The sequence below is a fragment of the Mauremys reevesii genome, linkage group 1 (genome assembly GCF_016161935.1).
Source record: "Mauremys reevesii isolate NIE-2019 linkage group 1, ASM1616193v1, whole genome shotgun sequence".
NCBI lineage: Eukaryota > Metazoa > Chordata > Testudines > Geoemydidae > Mauremys > Mauremys reevesii.
This window is the reverse complement of record NC_052623.1, coordinates 7,483,506-7,500,832: the sequence shown is the minus strand read 5'-3', so window position 1 is coordinate 7,500,832 and position 17,327 is coordinate 7,483,506. Positions and strand designations below refer to the sequence as shown.

The window sequence follows — 17,327 nt, the reverse complement described above, 5'->3', positions numbered from 1 at the left end:
CTGGCAAATACCTTTGATGCCAGAATCCTGGCAGAAGAAAGCATTTTCCATGCCCTTTGGCCTGCATCAATTCAGGATCACGTCATTTGGTCTCCACAGGGTGCCAGTGAATTAGGGGCAAATGGACTGGATATTACAACTGCAAGGGAAGCATGCAATGGTACACTGCTATCATCAATTGAAAATGGTTTTTGGTCCCATATCTTGTGGCACCATTCCCACACATAGAGCAGATGGCTGTACGTTACACACAGAAAAAAAGCCATCATCAATTTCTAGGCTGAACAGTCTGCAAGGCTCAGTTTGCCCTGACAATCTGAGCTCCTGGTTTTGCTGAATCATTTCTTCATTCCCTAGGGAGGCTCTCAGGCTAACGTTCTCCAGGGTCTATTTTCTGCTCTTCCCTCTGTTCACAGAGTCGAGGGAATTGTCTGGGAGTCCAGGCCAACCTGAGAGTTCGCTGGGACTGTACAGGGAAATCATAAAGATTGCTCTCCAGGACACCGAGTATGAGATGCACTGATTCTCAGAGTTCTGCTTTGCTGTCTCAGTAAGATTTCCTCTCTCTGCTGAGCAGGATTTTGGTGAGTTGCCTGTTAGTGCTAAGGGCTCAAGAATGGTTCCAGGGTTCAGCAAGGAAAGCAGGATCAGGCCCAGACAAGCAGGCAGGGAACAGATAAAGAGATCAGAAATCAAGTTGTGGTTTGGAGGCTAAGGGGCATAGTGGCATGAGTAAGGGAAGCAGTAAGTACAGCCATGGGGAATTCAGATCCCTGGAACAATACTTGGAATGCTAAAATCTGAGTAAATGAAGGTGTCATTTTGGGAAATAAGCAAGTAATTGAAAAAAAAGAGTAAAAAGTTAACTCTGCAGAGACTGGAGGGAATTAAGCAGTTAAAAGTTGTAAAAATGTTTTAAAAAGTGTTATAGAAGAAAATTCTTGGTTTCTTTGTAGCCATTCTAAAGGGAAAACGCAAAACTTGCAGGAACAGCTAGATAGAGCAGTCAACAATTGGACACATTTACAGTATATTTTCTAGAATAGTGTTAAAAGAATCTTAACCGTGTCCAAAGAGGAGAAGCAGAGCTTCTGGTGGTGGCCCAGGTGATGGACAATTTTACAATGGTCAGGGCTCTCAGTGTTACTGTGGATTATTATGGCTATTGGCCTATTAGTACATATACTAATTGTGCAATGTGTACTGTGCTGTTTAAGGAGGGCACAGATCCATGAAGCACAACTGCTAATTGTAACACATAAAGTGATGTAGGCCCTCCAGCATAGTGTAACAGATAGTCCAGACCCAACCTTCTCAGGCCCATTGCTTTGGGAAGTCTGGAACTCTAATTTGAAACTTGCAGTCTGCCCGTATGAGGGAAGGTGAAGAACATCATACTGCACAGGGGGCAGTGGGGTAAATGGAGCACCCACACATTCCACCTTGATACCTGGCCCTTTCCGGAAATGTGCCACCCTGTGCCCTACGCTCTTCCCGGGACACCTGGGCAGGAGTGTCCCAGAAGAAAAGAGAAACAAAAATCAGGTGGAGTGTTAGACGTGCTAGTGACTGTGTAAGATTCAGGCCTGTATCTTCATCTGAGATAGAATTCTGGGTCTTGTTTGCCCGTTTGATTTTTGATACTGTGATATCTTTATATTCTTATATCTTACACCAATGCATGTGACAAAAGGACAAAGACGCCGTGTGTGTTGTTTCTGCCTGGCCAGATGGATTTGTTAGTGTAATGGAACAGATAAGATAATTATGCCTGCCAAGGAGAGGGGAGGTCGGGACACTGGGAAACAAGGCTCTGTGGTTTCAGATCTGGGAAGGGGGGATACAGGTGGAGGCTCTGTGGCATCAGAGCTGAGAAGGGACACTGGGAAACAAGGTTCTGCGGTGTCAGATTTCTGGTACATGTGCTTGCTGGACACTAACGCGAATAAACATCACATTGCCTGCACTTGGGACTCCTGGTCTTCTGCTTTCTGTGTGTGTGACAAGAATCAGGTGAGAGGGTGAAGGGAAAGCCCTCTAACACCTGCTGTCTGCTGTTTGTAATTGGGTGGCTTAGGTAAGCTCCCAGGTAGCTCAGTTTGGGTGTGTGGCAGTAAAGTAGCTAGCGGGGTTCAGTGGAAGCAGCCGCTTCCCCTCAAGGCGGCAGGTGCGGAAGCGGCACCTGCCGGCCGGCACTACCAGTAGCACGGCCGGAGGAGCCATGGGGAGGCAGAAGCGGAAACGGCACCTGCCGGCCGGCGCTTACAACACCACAGCCAGAGGAGCCATGCGAGGGCGGCAGATGCTGCTGGAGGAGCAAGGGGGCCAGCTCCTCGGCTCAGGGCTCGGCGGCCAAGCACTCCCCAGCCCCCACCCCTTGCTAATGCGGCAGGCAGGGCGAGGCGAAAGGGCCCCTGTGGCTTTAAGGCCGCCTGGCTGATGAGCCCCGTGCGGAGCGCGCCAAGTGCTGGGAGCAGGCCGGGGACAGGGGGCGGCGCAGGACGGAAGGTGAGCGGGGGTGTGTGTGTCCGGTTGGGGGGCGTGGCCAGAGGAGGGGCCAAGGGAGGGTGCTTTTTTTATGTTTGCTCCCCCTATACTGAAAACCTGGCTATGCCACTGGTGTGTGGCGCCATCTGCTGTTGTTTTCCGTGATAACAGGGCCTGGAGAGGCTGAATGACCAGCAAAGTGGTGTGGAAAAGGACCAGCTCTACTGGGTGATTAGATTCCCATGGCCCCCAGACTGCACCTCAGGGGTGACAACCCATCACACTCGTACCTGTTATGCAAGCACCGGGGAGAGACTGTCAACCAAACAAAAGATGCAGATAGAGCAGTTGTTTCTTTCCTTTACTACTGTGTTCTCACCCCAGCAGAGCACACCTATTTAAAATACCACCACACGTAAATGTCTAAGTGCAACACATCAGGCAAGCTCCATGGCTGCATCCCACCTAAAATATGGCATACCTTGTGAGATGAACTCCAGGTCATTTTGTTCTTGGGAGTGAAGGAATCAAAGAGTGAGTGGAGATAAGCATGGTTCTAGTTCTGACACAGGATAGAAAAACCCATTTCTGCAGTGATTTTGGAAAGATCAACACAGTACTGAAATTTCATGCTTATCGATGCTTATCCACTTTAGACCTCACAAAGAGATACTGGCAAGGACCTTTTATGTCAGAATCATGAGAGAAGAAATCCTTTTCCATGCCCTTCGACTTACATCAATTCAATATCTTGTCATTTGGCCTCCATCGGGTGGCAATGGATTTCAGAGGCTAATGGATTGGATATTACTACTGCCTGGGTGGTATGCTGCTATGATCAATAGAAAATGAGTTTTAGAAATGTTTGCAAAATTCAGTTTGCTCTGACAATGTGAGCCACTTTTATCAGTGAATTATTTCTTCCATCTCATGTCATCCCATTCTTCCCTGTCTAGTTGGCAACCGGTTTCAAGGGGAGTGCCCCAAGGGTCAGTCCTTGGCCCGGTTTTGTTCAATACCTTCATTAATGGTCTGGAGGATGGTGTGGACTGCACCCTCAGCAAGTCTGCAGATGACACTAAACTGAGAGGAGTGGTAGATATGCTGGAGGGTAGGGATAGGATACAGAGGACCTAGACAAATTAGAGGATTGGGCCAAAAGAAATATGATGAGGTTCAAAAAAGACAAGTGCAGAATCCTGCACTTAGGACAGAAGAATCCCATGCACTGCTACAGACTAGGGACCGAATGGCTAGGCAGCAGTTCTTCAGAAAAGGACCTAGGGGTTACAGTGGACGAGAAGCTGGATATGAGTCAACAGTGTGCCCTTGTTGCCAAGAAGGCTAACGGCATTTTGGGCTGTATAAGTAGGGGCATTGCCAGCAGATCGAGGGACGTGATCATTCCCCTCTATTCAACATTGGTGAGGCCTCATCTGGAGTACTGTGACCAGTTTTGGGCCCCACACTACAAGAAGGATGTGGAAAAATTGGAAAGAGTCCAGCGGAGGGCAACAAAAATGATTAGGAGGCTGGAGCACATGACTTATGAGGAGAGGCTGAGGGGACTGGGATTGTTTAATTTGCAGAAGAGAAGAATGAGGGGGGATGTAATAGCTGCTTTCAACTACCTGAAAGGGGGTTCCAAAGAGGATGGACCTAGACTGTTCTCAGTAGTAGCAGATGACAGAACAAGGAATAATGGTCTCAAGTTGCAGTGGGGGAGGTTTAGGTTGGATATTAGGAAAAACTTTTTCTCTAGGAGGGTGGTGAAGCACTGAAATGGGTTACCTAAGGAGGTGGTGGAATCTCCTTCCTTAGAGGTTTTTAAGGTCAGGCTTGACAAAGCCCTGGCTGGGATGATTTAATTGGGGATTGGTCCTACTTTAAGCAGGGGGTTGTACTGGATGAACTTCCCTTCCAACCCTGATATTCTAGGATTCCAGCTGTAGTTCTCCAATGTCTATTTTTTACTCTTCCCTGTGGCCAGGGAGCTGAGATGACTGTCTGGGAGTCTGAGTTAACCTGAGAGTCTGCAGGCAAGTGAAAGGGAATTATAAACCTTACTGTCCAGCACGGTGAGCATCAGATATTAGAAATGCATACACTGATTCACAGGGCTCTGCCTTCCTGTTGCTGTAAGGAGATTTCCTTTCTCTGCTGAGCGAGATTTCAGTGAGTTGCCTGTTTCTGCATTAAAGTTAGTGCTAATGGCTCAGGAAGGATTCAAGGGTCGAATTCAAGAACCATCTGCACAAGAATCAGAATATGTAAACTTGGGCTGTTTAGTACTGTCAGAAAATGAGGTGATTTACCAAGTAAAATTGGAACTGCAAATGTATTGGAAATTGTTTAGACTTTGTCCTTCTATCTGTCTCAGGACCTTCCGTTTTGGGTTTTTGGGGATTTTTCTGTGGTTCACTCAAGTTTTCCAATTCAGTAACTTCACTGCCCTGTTAGGAAGTGCAGCCAAAACCTCTCAGTAAGGATCTGTGTTACCAGAGTGTTCACTTCAAGAATGGGCTGCACACAGGCCAGATTCTGCTCTCACATTCTGTCTTCAGTGGCTCACTCCAGATTGACACTGGCCTCCGTGAAAGTAAAATCAGGGCTCACTTTTTTGCAATCCCCATCTTTCATGGCGGGGCTTAGAACACTCCATAAACTGGGAATTTCCTTCAGACTTTCAGCACTTTCACAGACTAGGCCCTCTGTAGCAGGAACAGAAGCTGTAATTTTTGCAGCTCGGGCCGAAAGTTAAACAGATTAAAGGGTGAAATATTGGCCCCAATGAGATCACCATAAATCCACATGTAGGGACTTAAATAAATGGCCTGAATTACACCAGCCACGAGCCTCCAGTGACTTCAGCTTAAGTCACCCTGTGACCTCTAAGGGTGAGTGAGCTCATTTGACCCAAAGAAGAACTGACAGGAGAGTTGCTGAAATCTCAAACCCACAGGCTTAGAGGTTCAAAACAATTAGAAAATCAATTATTTTGTGTGGCGGGGAGGGATCTGTTCTCTGTTCCTGGCATCTCTGGCTCTGGAAAGGATGAGAAGAATCAAAAGGCAGTAAAAGAAAAGCATGTTTCTGGTTTAGAGCAAACCAGTTGGGGTTGGAAATCTCACTGGGGAGTTCAGGAACTCACAGTGTGTGTGTGTTGCAGGGAGGGGCAGGGATGTGCAGTATCCAGATCACACTGGCATGGAGTCCGGATGCTGGATGAAATAGAGAATGCACATCCCGCCTACTGCACAGACCAGAGAGGCATAACGAGGCCTATTGGGGTAGAGGGTGTCTCAGATTGTAACAGCATGTGGACCACACTGTAGCAGATGGTCTCTGACACCATCCCCCATCCGGATCATCCCTCCTCCTGTGAGCAACCCCACTACAGTGTCGTAGTGACATCGGCAATTGCTGACATGGAAAAGCAGCTTCAGGAAGGGGTGTCTGGTTTTTAAAGGGGCTGCAATACGTTAAAGCTTTGTGTTGATTTGAGGAAGAGATATTCATGCTGGTGCCTTTTAATCTCCACGTCCTCTCTCCATCCGGCCAGTTCTGTCCCTCTCTCCATCCCTGCACAGGCTGAGCTGCTGCTGGGATTCTCTTTGTCCCCAGAAAGGCAGTTCAGGCTGATCTCCCCCTTTTCCCCAGGGCAGGCAGACACTGAGTTTAACCTTGTCTGAGGAGGTGTTTCTCTCATTATGGGGTCTGGCACCTGGTTTTGGTCCTGGGTAAGGGATATCCTGGTGTGGCAGGGCTGGAAGTTGTGGGGGTGGGGAACTTACATGGACAGGTAGCCAGCACTGTGGTTCTGGGGCCTGGAGTGGGGTATACATGGGCAGACACGGAGCACTGAGGGTTATGTAGGCAGGGAGGGACCTTCCTTGGCCAAGAGTGTGTTTGGGGGGCCGGGGTTGTCAGATTCTCTTTGTCCTACCAAACCACAGAACTGCAGCGTAGTTTTACTCAGTTTTGTTTCCAATGCTTGTTGTTGTGAATATTTATTATGTAAATTCACCAGTGAAATACCTGATCTTTGCTCATCAATTGATTCAATTCCCCATTATACTCTGATTCCCCCGTTCGTACTCTCCTTCCCCATCCCAGGCTGCCCTGATTCCAACAGTGCACTAGTCTCCACTGTCTTCTCCATGGTCCCCAATCATCCCTGGCTCGCACAACCTCCAAGCCTCCTCACACTCCACACAGTTCTTCCTCTGCAGGGGTGAGGCGCCTCCCATTACACCTGCTCCCTTGGCTGCAGGGTCATCAGTGACTGTGTCTCACTGCTGAGAAATCTCACACAGGAGTGGTAAATGCCAAGGCAGGCACCTGGGCAGCTTCTCTTGATACACCCACACACACCGCAGGGTGCTTCAAGGACTGCTACACAGGAACAACTTGGGAGCTGAGAAGCATGCACATTATATAACAAGAGCTGCAACTCTGGGAAATATGGGGTCTAGATAAGTACAGCTGCCATGTGCAGGAATCCCTGGTAGCAGACTGAAGGGGTGCGCCCCTGGGACAGAGATGGTAAAGAACAGATGCTCTGGTGCCATTTGCCAGCCAGCTCTGTCACTCAGTATTGGCAAGGGTTGTACACTTATTCCTCAATGCAGAGATTTTATGGCTCAAGTCATTATTTTTTTCACCTAAAACATTCATCCATGCAGTGCCTCATAGGACCCTCAGACTCGTGAAACACACACGTAGTGTAATGCTTTGAAGGCTCCATAGTCACATGACTATGACAGAACACCACTAGCCATTACCTACAGCCCCCAACTAAAACCTCTCCAGCGCATCATCAAAGATTTACAACCTATCCTTAAAGATGATCCCTCACTCTCACAGATCTTGGGAGACAGGCCAGTCCTCGCTTATAGACAGCCTCCCAACCTGAAGCAAATACTCACCAGCAACCGCACACCATACAACATAAACACTAACCCAGGAACCTATCCTTGCAATAAAGCCCGATGCCAGCTCTGTCCACATATCCATTCAAGTGACACCATCACAGGACCTAATCACATCAGACACACCATCAGGGGCTCGTACACCTGCACATCTACCAACGTGATATATGCCATCATGTGCCAGCAATGCCCTCTGCCATGTACATTGGCCAAACCGACAGTCTCTACGCAAAAGAATAAATGGACACAAATCTGACATCAGGAATCATAACATTCAAAAACCAGTGGGAGAACACTTCAACCTTTCTAACCACTCAGTGACAGACTTGAAGGTGGCAATTTTGCAACAAAAACTTCAAAAACAGACTCCAAAGAGAGACTGCTGAACTTGAATTAATATGCAAACTAGATACAATTAACTGTGGTTTAAACAAAGACTGGGAATGGTTGGGTCATTACACCAATTGAATCTATTTCCCTATGTTAAGTTCTCCTCACACCTTCTATGGGCCATCTTAATTATCACTTCTAAAAGTTTTTTTCCTCCTGCTAACGATAGCTCATCTCAATTGATTAGACTCTGCCTGTTGGTATGCATACTTCCACCTTTTCATGTTCTCTGTATGTATAAATATCTCCTGTCTGTGTGTTCCATTCTATGCATCCGAAGAAGTGAGCTTTAGCTCACGAAAGCTCATGCTTAAATAAATTTGTTAGTCTTTAAGGTGCCACAAGTACTCCTGTTTTTTTATAGTCACATGAGAATTTCTCCTCTTGAGCCTAAATTCAAAATGGTCACAAATAGAAAAAAAAATGCCTCCAGCTGACTCCTGGAGATATGTCTGGAGATTTCAGAGCCAGAAGGGACCATTGTGATCTTCTTGTCTGTATAACACAGGCTTGTAGAACATACCCCCAAAGTTATTCCTAGGGCAGATCTTTTATGGAAACATCCAACTTTGATTTGAACTTTCTCAATGATGAAGAATCCTCCAAGATCCTTGGTAAATTGTTCCAATGGCTAATTACTCTCACCATTTAAAAATGTATACTTTATTTCGAGTCAGAATTTCTTTAACTTCAGCTTCCAGACATTGGATCATGTTACACCTCTGTATGCTAGGCTGAAAGGACTATTAAATATTTGTTCCCCATGCAGGTACTTACAGACTGTTATCAAGTCACCATTTCACAATCTTTGTAACACTAAATAGATTGAGATCTTTGAGTCTATCACTATAAGGCAGGTTTGCTAATCTTTTACTAATTCTTCTGATTCTTCTCTGAATCCTTGTCAGTGTATCAACATCCATCTTTAATCCTGGACACCAGAACTGGACACAGGATTCCAGCAGCAGTGGCCCCAGTGCCAAATACAGAGGTAAAATAACTGTGCTGCCTCTCCTTGAGATTCCCTGATTAGCATCCCAGGATTTCATTGGTTGTTTAGGCCTCAGGGTTGCCCTGGGAGCTCACGTTTAGATTATTATCCCTTCAGAATCACTGTGCTTCCCACAATAGTCCCCCATCAGGTAAGGATCACCTACATTCTTTGTTCCTAGTTGTATATATGGCCACATTAGAACATGTATTTTTTACTTTGACCCAGTTTACAAAACAGTCCAGATTGCTCTGAATCAGTGACCATCATTATTTACAATCCCCCATTTTTTTCTGTCATTAGCAAACTTCACTGATATTCAGGCACGAGAAGGGTTAGCAGCTGAATGTCTCTTCTCAATTAACACCTGTAACTTATGTCTCAGACAAAGCTGTGTGCCTGCAAGAAATTGTCTCACCAAAAGACACCGGAGAAGTAACAGAGGTGCAACCTGTAGCGCTAAAAACAAAAACCCTTGTAACCCTCATGCCCATTCCTTTGAGCACAAAGTCATAGCCCAGAACAATAAGTGATTCCCTCTAGTTCTGCAATATCCTGTGACAGGGGTAGCCAGTACTACACAGAAGAGTTTAGAGGATGGTGAAACATTGACTCAGTGACCTCATGGCATTGTATTTTCTGAAGGATTCTCCATCCCACTCCTCCTGTCTGTGCTTGCACTTTGGGTAGGGTTTCACAGCACTGTGTACCATAAGATAATAATTGGGGATATACCAATCTCCTAGAACTGGAAGGTCATTGAGTCCAGTCCACTGCCTTCATTAGCAGGACCAATTTTTGCCCCGGATTCCTAAGTGGCCCCTCAAGGATTGAGCTCACAACCCTGGGTTTAGCAGGCCAACACTCAAACCACTGAGCTATCCCTCCACCCATGAGAACAACATCCCTGTCCTGAGTTAATAGTTTAATTATAACTTTTTAATATGTATGAGGAGTAAATGTTGCCATGTCACTGCTCACTCCGCTTTCTGGATTTTAAATAACTATAAGATATTTACTGTACCTATTTGTTACAAAGTGTGTAACCCTCCTCTCTCTGTTTCTCTCCTTCATAGGCACCTTGAGCATTTCTGATTCCTATCAACACATCGACCACATCATGGCAGCTTTCAACCTCTCCCCTTTGACCCTTCAACATTCTTCCTAACAGGCATCCCTGGTCTGGAAGCTGCCCACATCTGGATTTCCATCCCTTTCTCTATGTTCTACATTATCAGCCTGTTGGGAAATTTCATGGTTCTGTTTGTTGTAGGCAAAGAGCAGACCCTGCACAAGCCGATGCACCTGCTTCTCTGCATGCTGGCGCTCACAGACATCGCCATGTCGACCTCCGTTGTGCCAAAGGCACTGTGTATATTTTGGTTCAATTTGACCAGCATTACTGTGGGTGGCTGCCTCACCCAGATGTTCTTCCTTCACACGGTTTCTGCTATACAGTCAGCTGTCCTCGTGACAATGGCCTTCGATCGCTACGTTGCCATATGTAACCCTCTGAGATATACCACCATCCTCACCAACACACGGATAGCTCAGCTAGGTCTAGCGGCTTTGATGAGAGCTGTTCTCATTGTTCTGCCCCTGCCTCTGCTCCTGAGCAGGCAGCCATTCTGTGCCAACCGCATTATCCCAAACACGTACTGCGATCACATAGCTGTTGCAAAGATTTCATGTGGGGACACCACAGTAAACAGGATGTATTCCTTGGTGGTAGTGCTTGTATGCACTGGGTTAGACCTGACACTCATTACCCTGTCCTACGTCCTGATAATCAGAGCCCTCTTCAGAATATCCTCAAAGAAAACCCACCAGAAAGCCCTCAGCACCTGCACAGCCCACATCTGTGTGATGTTGATGTTTTATCCTCCTTCGTCTTCTCCTCTCTGACACATCGATATGGTCAGGGCATCGCTCCCCACATTCACATCCTGTTGGCCAATCTCTATTTTGTTGCCCCTCCCATGCTCAACCCTGTCATTTATGGGGCCAAAACCAAAGAGCTTTGTGACAAAGTGGGAAAATACACCCGCAGAAGGTGATTGCCTGGGGCCACTGACTTTAAACATGCATGAGAAAAGGGGGAAAGACTACGTCCCAGTTAATCAAGGATACTCTGTCCCAGTTTGGCTGAGCTTAGCATTGCGGAAGTTGAAAATATGAGAAATTCCTCAAGTCTAAGATCTTATCACTCCATCACCAAGCACAGCTCTCTGCTGCCCACTTTCCTCTCTCGGACCATCACCTGTTCTCTTGGAGTCACCATTGCTTTGACTTCTAGACTATCAGAAGATATTGCAGCTTTGTGAAAAAAGGTGGTGGTTGATTAGAAGCTGTGTGAACAGGGTTCTTAATGAGTTTGATGAACTGAAGCTTTGTTTTCTGATAGCAAAGAGAAAGAACACAAGTACAATGGTAAACTTTTAAATCATATATACAGTGATCTGGTGAACAAAATTTACCTGATATTTCTACATCCAAGCCATCAGAAAGCCTGGAGGATAAACCAAATGTTTCTAATGGAAAGTAACAAAGAATCCTGTGGCACCTTATAGACTAACAGACGTTCTGCAGCATGAGCTTTCGTGGGTGAATACCCACTTCTTCAGATGCAAGTGGTGGCTTGCCACCACTTGCATCTGAAGAAGTGACCACTGCATCTGAAGAAGTGGGTATTCACCCACGAAAGCTCATGCTGCAGAACGTCTGTTAGTCTATAAGGTGCCACAGGATTCTTTGTTGCTTTTACAGATCCAGACTAACACGGCTACCCCTCTGATACTTGACACTAATGGAAAGTGCTCATACAAGAAGACTGCTGCAGGAATTGAGGACATTCTACTAGAGATTGTTGGTGAAAGTTGTGAAATTGTGTTTTTGAGAACTGGAATGTATTACTCTGGATTTGAGGGGTGTGTACCCCACACTGAGATGAAGCCAATTGCAACAAGAGGGTATACACTCAACCACTATGAATTAATACAGTAGAACACCACATAGTTTAGGGTTAACTGGAAAGCAGGCAGGCTTTGAGATGCAAGGTTAAAATATAGCTGGCAGTTTCTGCTCATCAGAATGGGGGGAGTGGACAGACAAGTAAATAAGTGAGAGTTGAAGAATATAAATGGATGAAAAAACCTTGAGTCTAGATGCCTGTGATATTAGAAGTTTATTGTAAGTAAGGGATAGTGATGGTCCAGTGGGGTCACTATGAGTTTTGTAAAAGTTATACAAGATTAGCTAATACAGTGCACTTTGGAGCAGTCCTTTGAAGCCATCTTGAGAGACCTTTTCCCTCACACCCTTTCACCCCAGCAGCTGAGCAACTGGCCATTGCAAATCTGCTGTTAATTACTCAGTACAGTTCCAGACTGTTCTAAACCAATTGCTTATGTCTGTGTGTGCTTCAGTCTAATCAACTGCGGTGTTAGACAAGACAAAATTGCTGTGTTCCCATTGATTGATTCCTGACACTGCCTGGAGTGAAATATTTAAGTTGCTCCTGCTGGGGTTTCTCAAAAATGTGTTCAGGGGACTGCTGTTTTAAACTATAACATTGCCTGGGAGTCCAAAGCTTAAACTTGGCACAATTGATTTTGGATTCGCTTTCAGCTGGAAATTTAAAAATACACAAACCATTCCCATTGTCCAAGATGTGAATAGTAGGTGTCAACATTTCATTTTACAGTTTGTGAAACAGATGATATAGAGATTGCCACCAAACGTTCAGGTGATTGAGTCACTCAAAATACTAAGTCTTTCACATCCTAGATTGGCTGATATCTCATTCCTGTCATTGTATGGTGGTGAAGAATTTTGCCTATGCCTCACTGGTCTCATATTCAGAACAGCCAAGATGAGCAGTTTTGGATTGAAGGTCGCGAACCCATGGATGCAGCCCCAGCTGCATCCATGACTTTAGTCAGCTTGGCTTCATTGCTATTTCTAGTGTTAACAACACTGCAGGTGAAAGAATGTTTTCTCACAGGAACCTGATTAAATTAAAAAAAAACTACGAACAAGATGCAAGGGGAACATTTAGAAAATATTCCTCATGTTAGGGCATACAGGCAACAACACAAAATCTGTTGTGAAGACTTTGCATCAATGGAAGAAACGTTTGCACTGCGTGATGAGCAGCAGAAGCATTCTCCTTCTGACAAAAACCAGCAAGGATGAAATGTTGTCTTTAACAAACTCATTTAACACAAAATATAGTGACTTTCTACCATCACTGAATGCAAATAATATAAGAATGTCATTGATGTTTTTACACTACATACATTTTGGGCTCATTTGGGGCTATTTTAACACTATTATTCACAGGGATTTTTTTTCATCAAAACACCTGCCAACCGTCAACCGAGATACAATCAAGTACTGGGGTTTTGACTTTGAATGTTAGTGTCATCTCACATATTTGTTGCTAATGTAGACACACTCCTGCTGGGGGTTGCAGCTTTTTAAAAAAAAAATCAAATCTGTAGTAGGTATGTAATGAAAAGCTTAAATTTGTTTTTTGATGTATAGATGAATGTCTGAATTAAAAGAAACAAACTTTGTTTCAAGAAATAGCTTGGTCTACCCTTAGGTTACTTTTCACCTTATTTTGGGGCTACACATGCAGTGGAATTCTGGCAAACCACCTCAAGCTGAGCCAGAGGCAGAGCAGCAGCAGCCAGAAACACAGGGGCCAGTGAGAAGGAGCCCAGAAGGACAGCTGGGCTGGAGGCAGAGTGGGAGCTGCCACAGACCAGAACTGGGAGCTGGGTCTGCACAGACCTGCTGCACTAACGGGGAGCCAGGGCTGAGCTATAGCGGGGAGCTGTGGGGCCAGATGCAGGATAGTGGATGCCGGCCGTGCCACAAGTAACATGGCAGCCAAGCACAATTAGCGGTGGGGAGAGCAAGGTGGGGGCCACGGTCAGGGAGACGTCACCAGAAAAGAGGGCCTTGAAGGCTGGACTGGGAAGTGTGGCTATGGGGCAGGCAGTTGCTGGGGAGAAGAGTCCTGTCACCTAGACCGTCAGGGCCTGTGGCCACTGTTTGAGCAAGTCTCATGCAGCGCAGGCAGGGCCTGGGCAGGAGGCAGGGGTGTGTGAGGAACAGGCTGTGAACTTTCCTTACATCCCAGGGACAGCTGTTTGTGATGTCCCTATGCTCACAGACCAGGGCTCCTCCTTACCTTGAACCTTTCCCATTTTTTTCTTATTATTTTACAGTTGCTGTTTAATAAAATATATTTGGTTTGAACTTAACGTAGTGCTCAGTGGGTCAGGGAAGCATCCAGTGTGAAGAGAGTACCCCAGAGTGGGGACACCCTAGCCCCAGTCCTAGGTGACCAGAATGAGACTGATTCATCCTCCCAGTAATCCTGGGCCCAGCTATGTCACTATTACATAAGAATATGAGAACGGCCATACTGGGTCAGACCAAATCAAGCCCAGTATCCTGTCCTCTGACAGGGGCCAATGGCTGGTGCCCCAGAGGGAATGAACAGACAGGTTACCATCAAGTGATCCATGCCCTGTCACCCAATCCCAGCTTCTGGCAAACAGAGGCCAGGGACACCATTCCTGCCCATCCTGGCTAATAGCCATTGATGGACCTATCCTCCATGAATCTATCTAGCTCCCTTTTGAATCCCATTGTAGTACTGGCCTTCACAACACCCTCTGGCAAGGAGTTCCAGAGGTTGACAGTGTGTTGCGTGAAAAATACTTTGTGTTTGTTTTAAACCTATTAATTTTGATTGGTGGCCCCTTGTTCTTATATTATGAGAAGGAGTAAATAATATTTCCTTGTTTACTTTCTCTATACCACTTGTGCAAGGGGTCACCAGTACAATAGTTGGAAAATCACTGGTTTGCTGAATATATCTAACTTGCTAAGTAAATATTAATTTGTTCTTTCACTATTTTAATTTCTGAACCTACCCTATGTTCATTGCCATTCACTATGGGATTTTTTTCCCTTTGACTGTTTCTCATCAGATTCTGCTTGTACTTTACCATCATCCATCCTTCCTTCCTTCCTAGGATGTAGGGAATCTCCATTAACAGATGTATGGTTCTAGCTCCTTGAAACTGACTAGGAACAATTGACATCTCTTTGTCAGGGTTTTACATACAATAGCCCCAAAATTTCACTCTGTGAAACACTTTCTGAAAAATCCTGAAAAGACAGAGCACTGGCTTGGGCTCCAGCAAAGAGCGACACTGAGGTGCAGGACATGGGGGTCGTGTAAGAGAGTTATGCAGAATTTTGCCTCAGAATCCCCAGTCCAGGGGTCTCTGTGTCCTCCTGAGATGGGAAGTGGATCATTCAAGTGTTATGAAAAAATACCAAGCTCTGTTCTTCCAATGCAGGATCCACCTCAGACGCTTAAAGTCTCTGCTAGAATCTGAGAGCTTTGGTACTTTTCCAAGTCTCTCTGATGCATTAACAGGTGTTTCTTTACTTGTGAGGAGTAAAATACAGACAAGACGTTTGGGCACGCGCCACAGCAGCTCTGCCTAAACTACTCAAGGTGACTTGCCCATGCTGGTCATCAGTGACATGCCTGGCTGCCTCTTTCGTGCACCCGCTCCAGACCCATGGATTCTACAGATGAATCCTTTGTTGCTAGCAGGGTTTTAGGTATAATGTGGAAATGATGCTTCCCCCAATTCCAGCCTGCCGCAGCGCCTCTTGGAACAGTTTCCTTTGCTCGCTCAGCATGTGTGCAGCTGCTGCGTGGGGGAATTGTGGGTTTGGTGGGGTTTACTGTTAGGTTTCCAGTGCTGGGAACAACACGCCCGGGTGCACAGGTGGCAGTTGGGGAGGGATTTGATGTCTTGTTGAGGTTCTGATGCTTCGATGGGGTTGTGAGCCAGGCTCACCCTGGACACTGATTCCAAGGGCTGAAGACCAAAATTCCAATTGAGCCCATCTGATGTGCCTCAATGAGCTGGACCAGTTCTCTGGTAGTTACATATTGTGCACTGTTGACAGATGTTTGGCTGTGTGTGTATGTTCTTGCTGTGTGCTGTACTGACTCTGGCCAGATAGCCCATACAGCCAGCTCCAACTGAGCTGCCCAATAAATCCACAGACTCAGTTCTTAGAGAAGGGATTTGGTCAGGTTTATTGACAATGAAGTGTGGTCCTAATGCCCTGCTCAGTTGTTACAGATACACTAACACGTGTATGCCTGTTGCAATGGACTAGCTCAGTTAGTGGCAGGACTTTCCACTATCACCTACGCCAGACAAAGACACGTCCTCTGAGATAGAGTTTTATACACCAATAGGAACTAGTTACATATTGCTCCTGGTGTATCAGGATGCCACCCTTTGAAGTATTAGGGTGTCAACCATTGACGTATCCAGAGACTGCACATTACCTTGGACATCTCCATCCATTATGCTGTTATCCCTGACCCTAACTTTAAGATGGATCAGCGTGTTCCTATTCTCATTGAGGAGTGTGTTTGGTGTAGAGATGTTCTGGTGCCACCGTCCTGGCATGTGTTTGTGTCTATAGTTTTATACCTAACACTACTGTGTGTTTCTGCAATATCAGCCCTGTTCTTGACAGACTCTGTGAGCTGCCTCTTGCTCACACTTAACTTTGCTTTATAGCTGCAAAGTTTTGATTATTTTAGCCCAGGCCTCTGCTACAAGGCGCCACAATGCCAGCTATCATTTAAAAAAAGAAAAACCTGTAAAGTTTTTCGAGATTATATTTGCAAAGGAACTTCTCCCATCATGAGCTAAGTAGAACAGGTGCAGCATTATACCTTGGCAGACCCGCACCTATCACACATACCAAAGACACTTTCCACTATTTGTATCATTTCTGCCTTTGGCCTTCAGTCGTTTGCAGACAGCCTGTGAGGATTGCTGTGCCCCTGTACATCAGGGTGTTGCCACGGAAGCCCAGCAAAGATAATTGAAAGAGTAACCGTGTCAGCTATTCCACTGCTAAAGACGGCTGTGGGGGCGGAAGGAGTTTGTATAATGAAGATATACACATAATACTGCGAGTGGCACCCATGGGTACAGAAGGCCAGCAGAGCCTACAGATTTTAGGTGGCAGGGCCCTTCTTCCCAGCACCTGCCCTCATATTGGGTTCAAGTCCCATCCCCATCCCTGAGTCAGACCTTGAAAGCCATCCTGTCGGGAGACATCTCCCTTTGCTGGGCCCTCATCCCATGGCCCTACCTTGCTCTCCCCAGCTGCTCATTGCTCTCGGCTGCTGTGATACTTGTGGCACGGCCGGCATCCTCTATCCTGGCTCTGGCCCTGCAGCTCTCCTCGGTAGCTCAGCCCTGGCTCCCTTTGGAGCTGCTTGTCTCTGCTGACCCAGGACCCGTTCTCCTGTGCTGCTCCAGCTGCACCTCCCCACTCTGCCTCAGCTCTGCAGTGCTGCAGGGTCTGGCTGGGATTGCCAGAATTCCACTGCATTAAAAGCCCAAAGTCATTTAACAACTCACCTGAAAGTAGCCCCATCGCTTTCTTCAAAGAAAGGG

The 17,327-nt window shown here is 46.2% G+C and overlaps 1 pseudogene; it reads left to right on the top strand.

Moving 5' to 3' along the window:
• The first annotated feature begins 2,221 nt into the window (after positions 1-2,221).
• On the top strand, positions 2,222-10,856 carry LOC120395160 (annotated as a pseudogene).
• Positions 10,857-17,327: the final 6,471 nt, after the last annotated feature.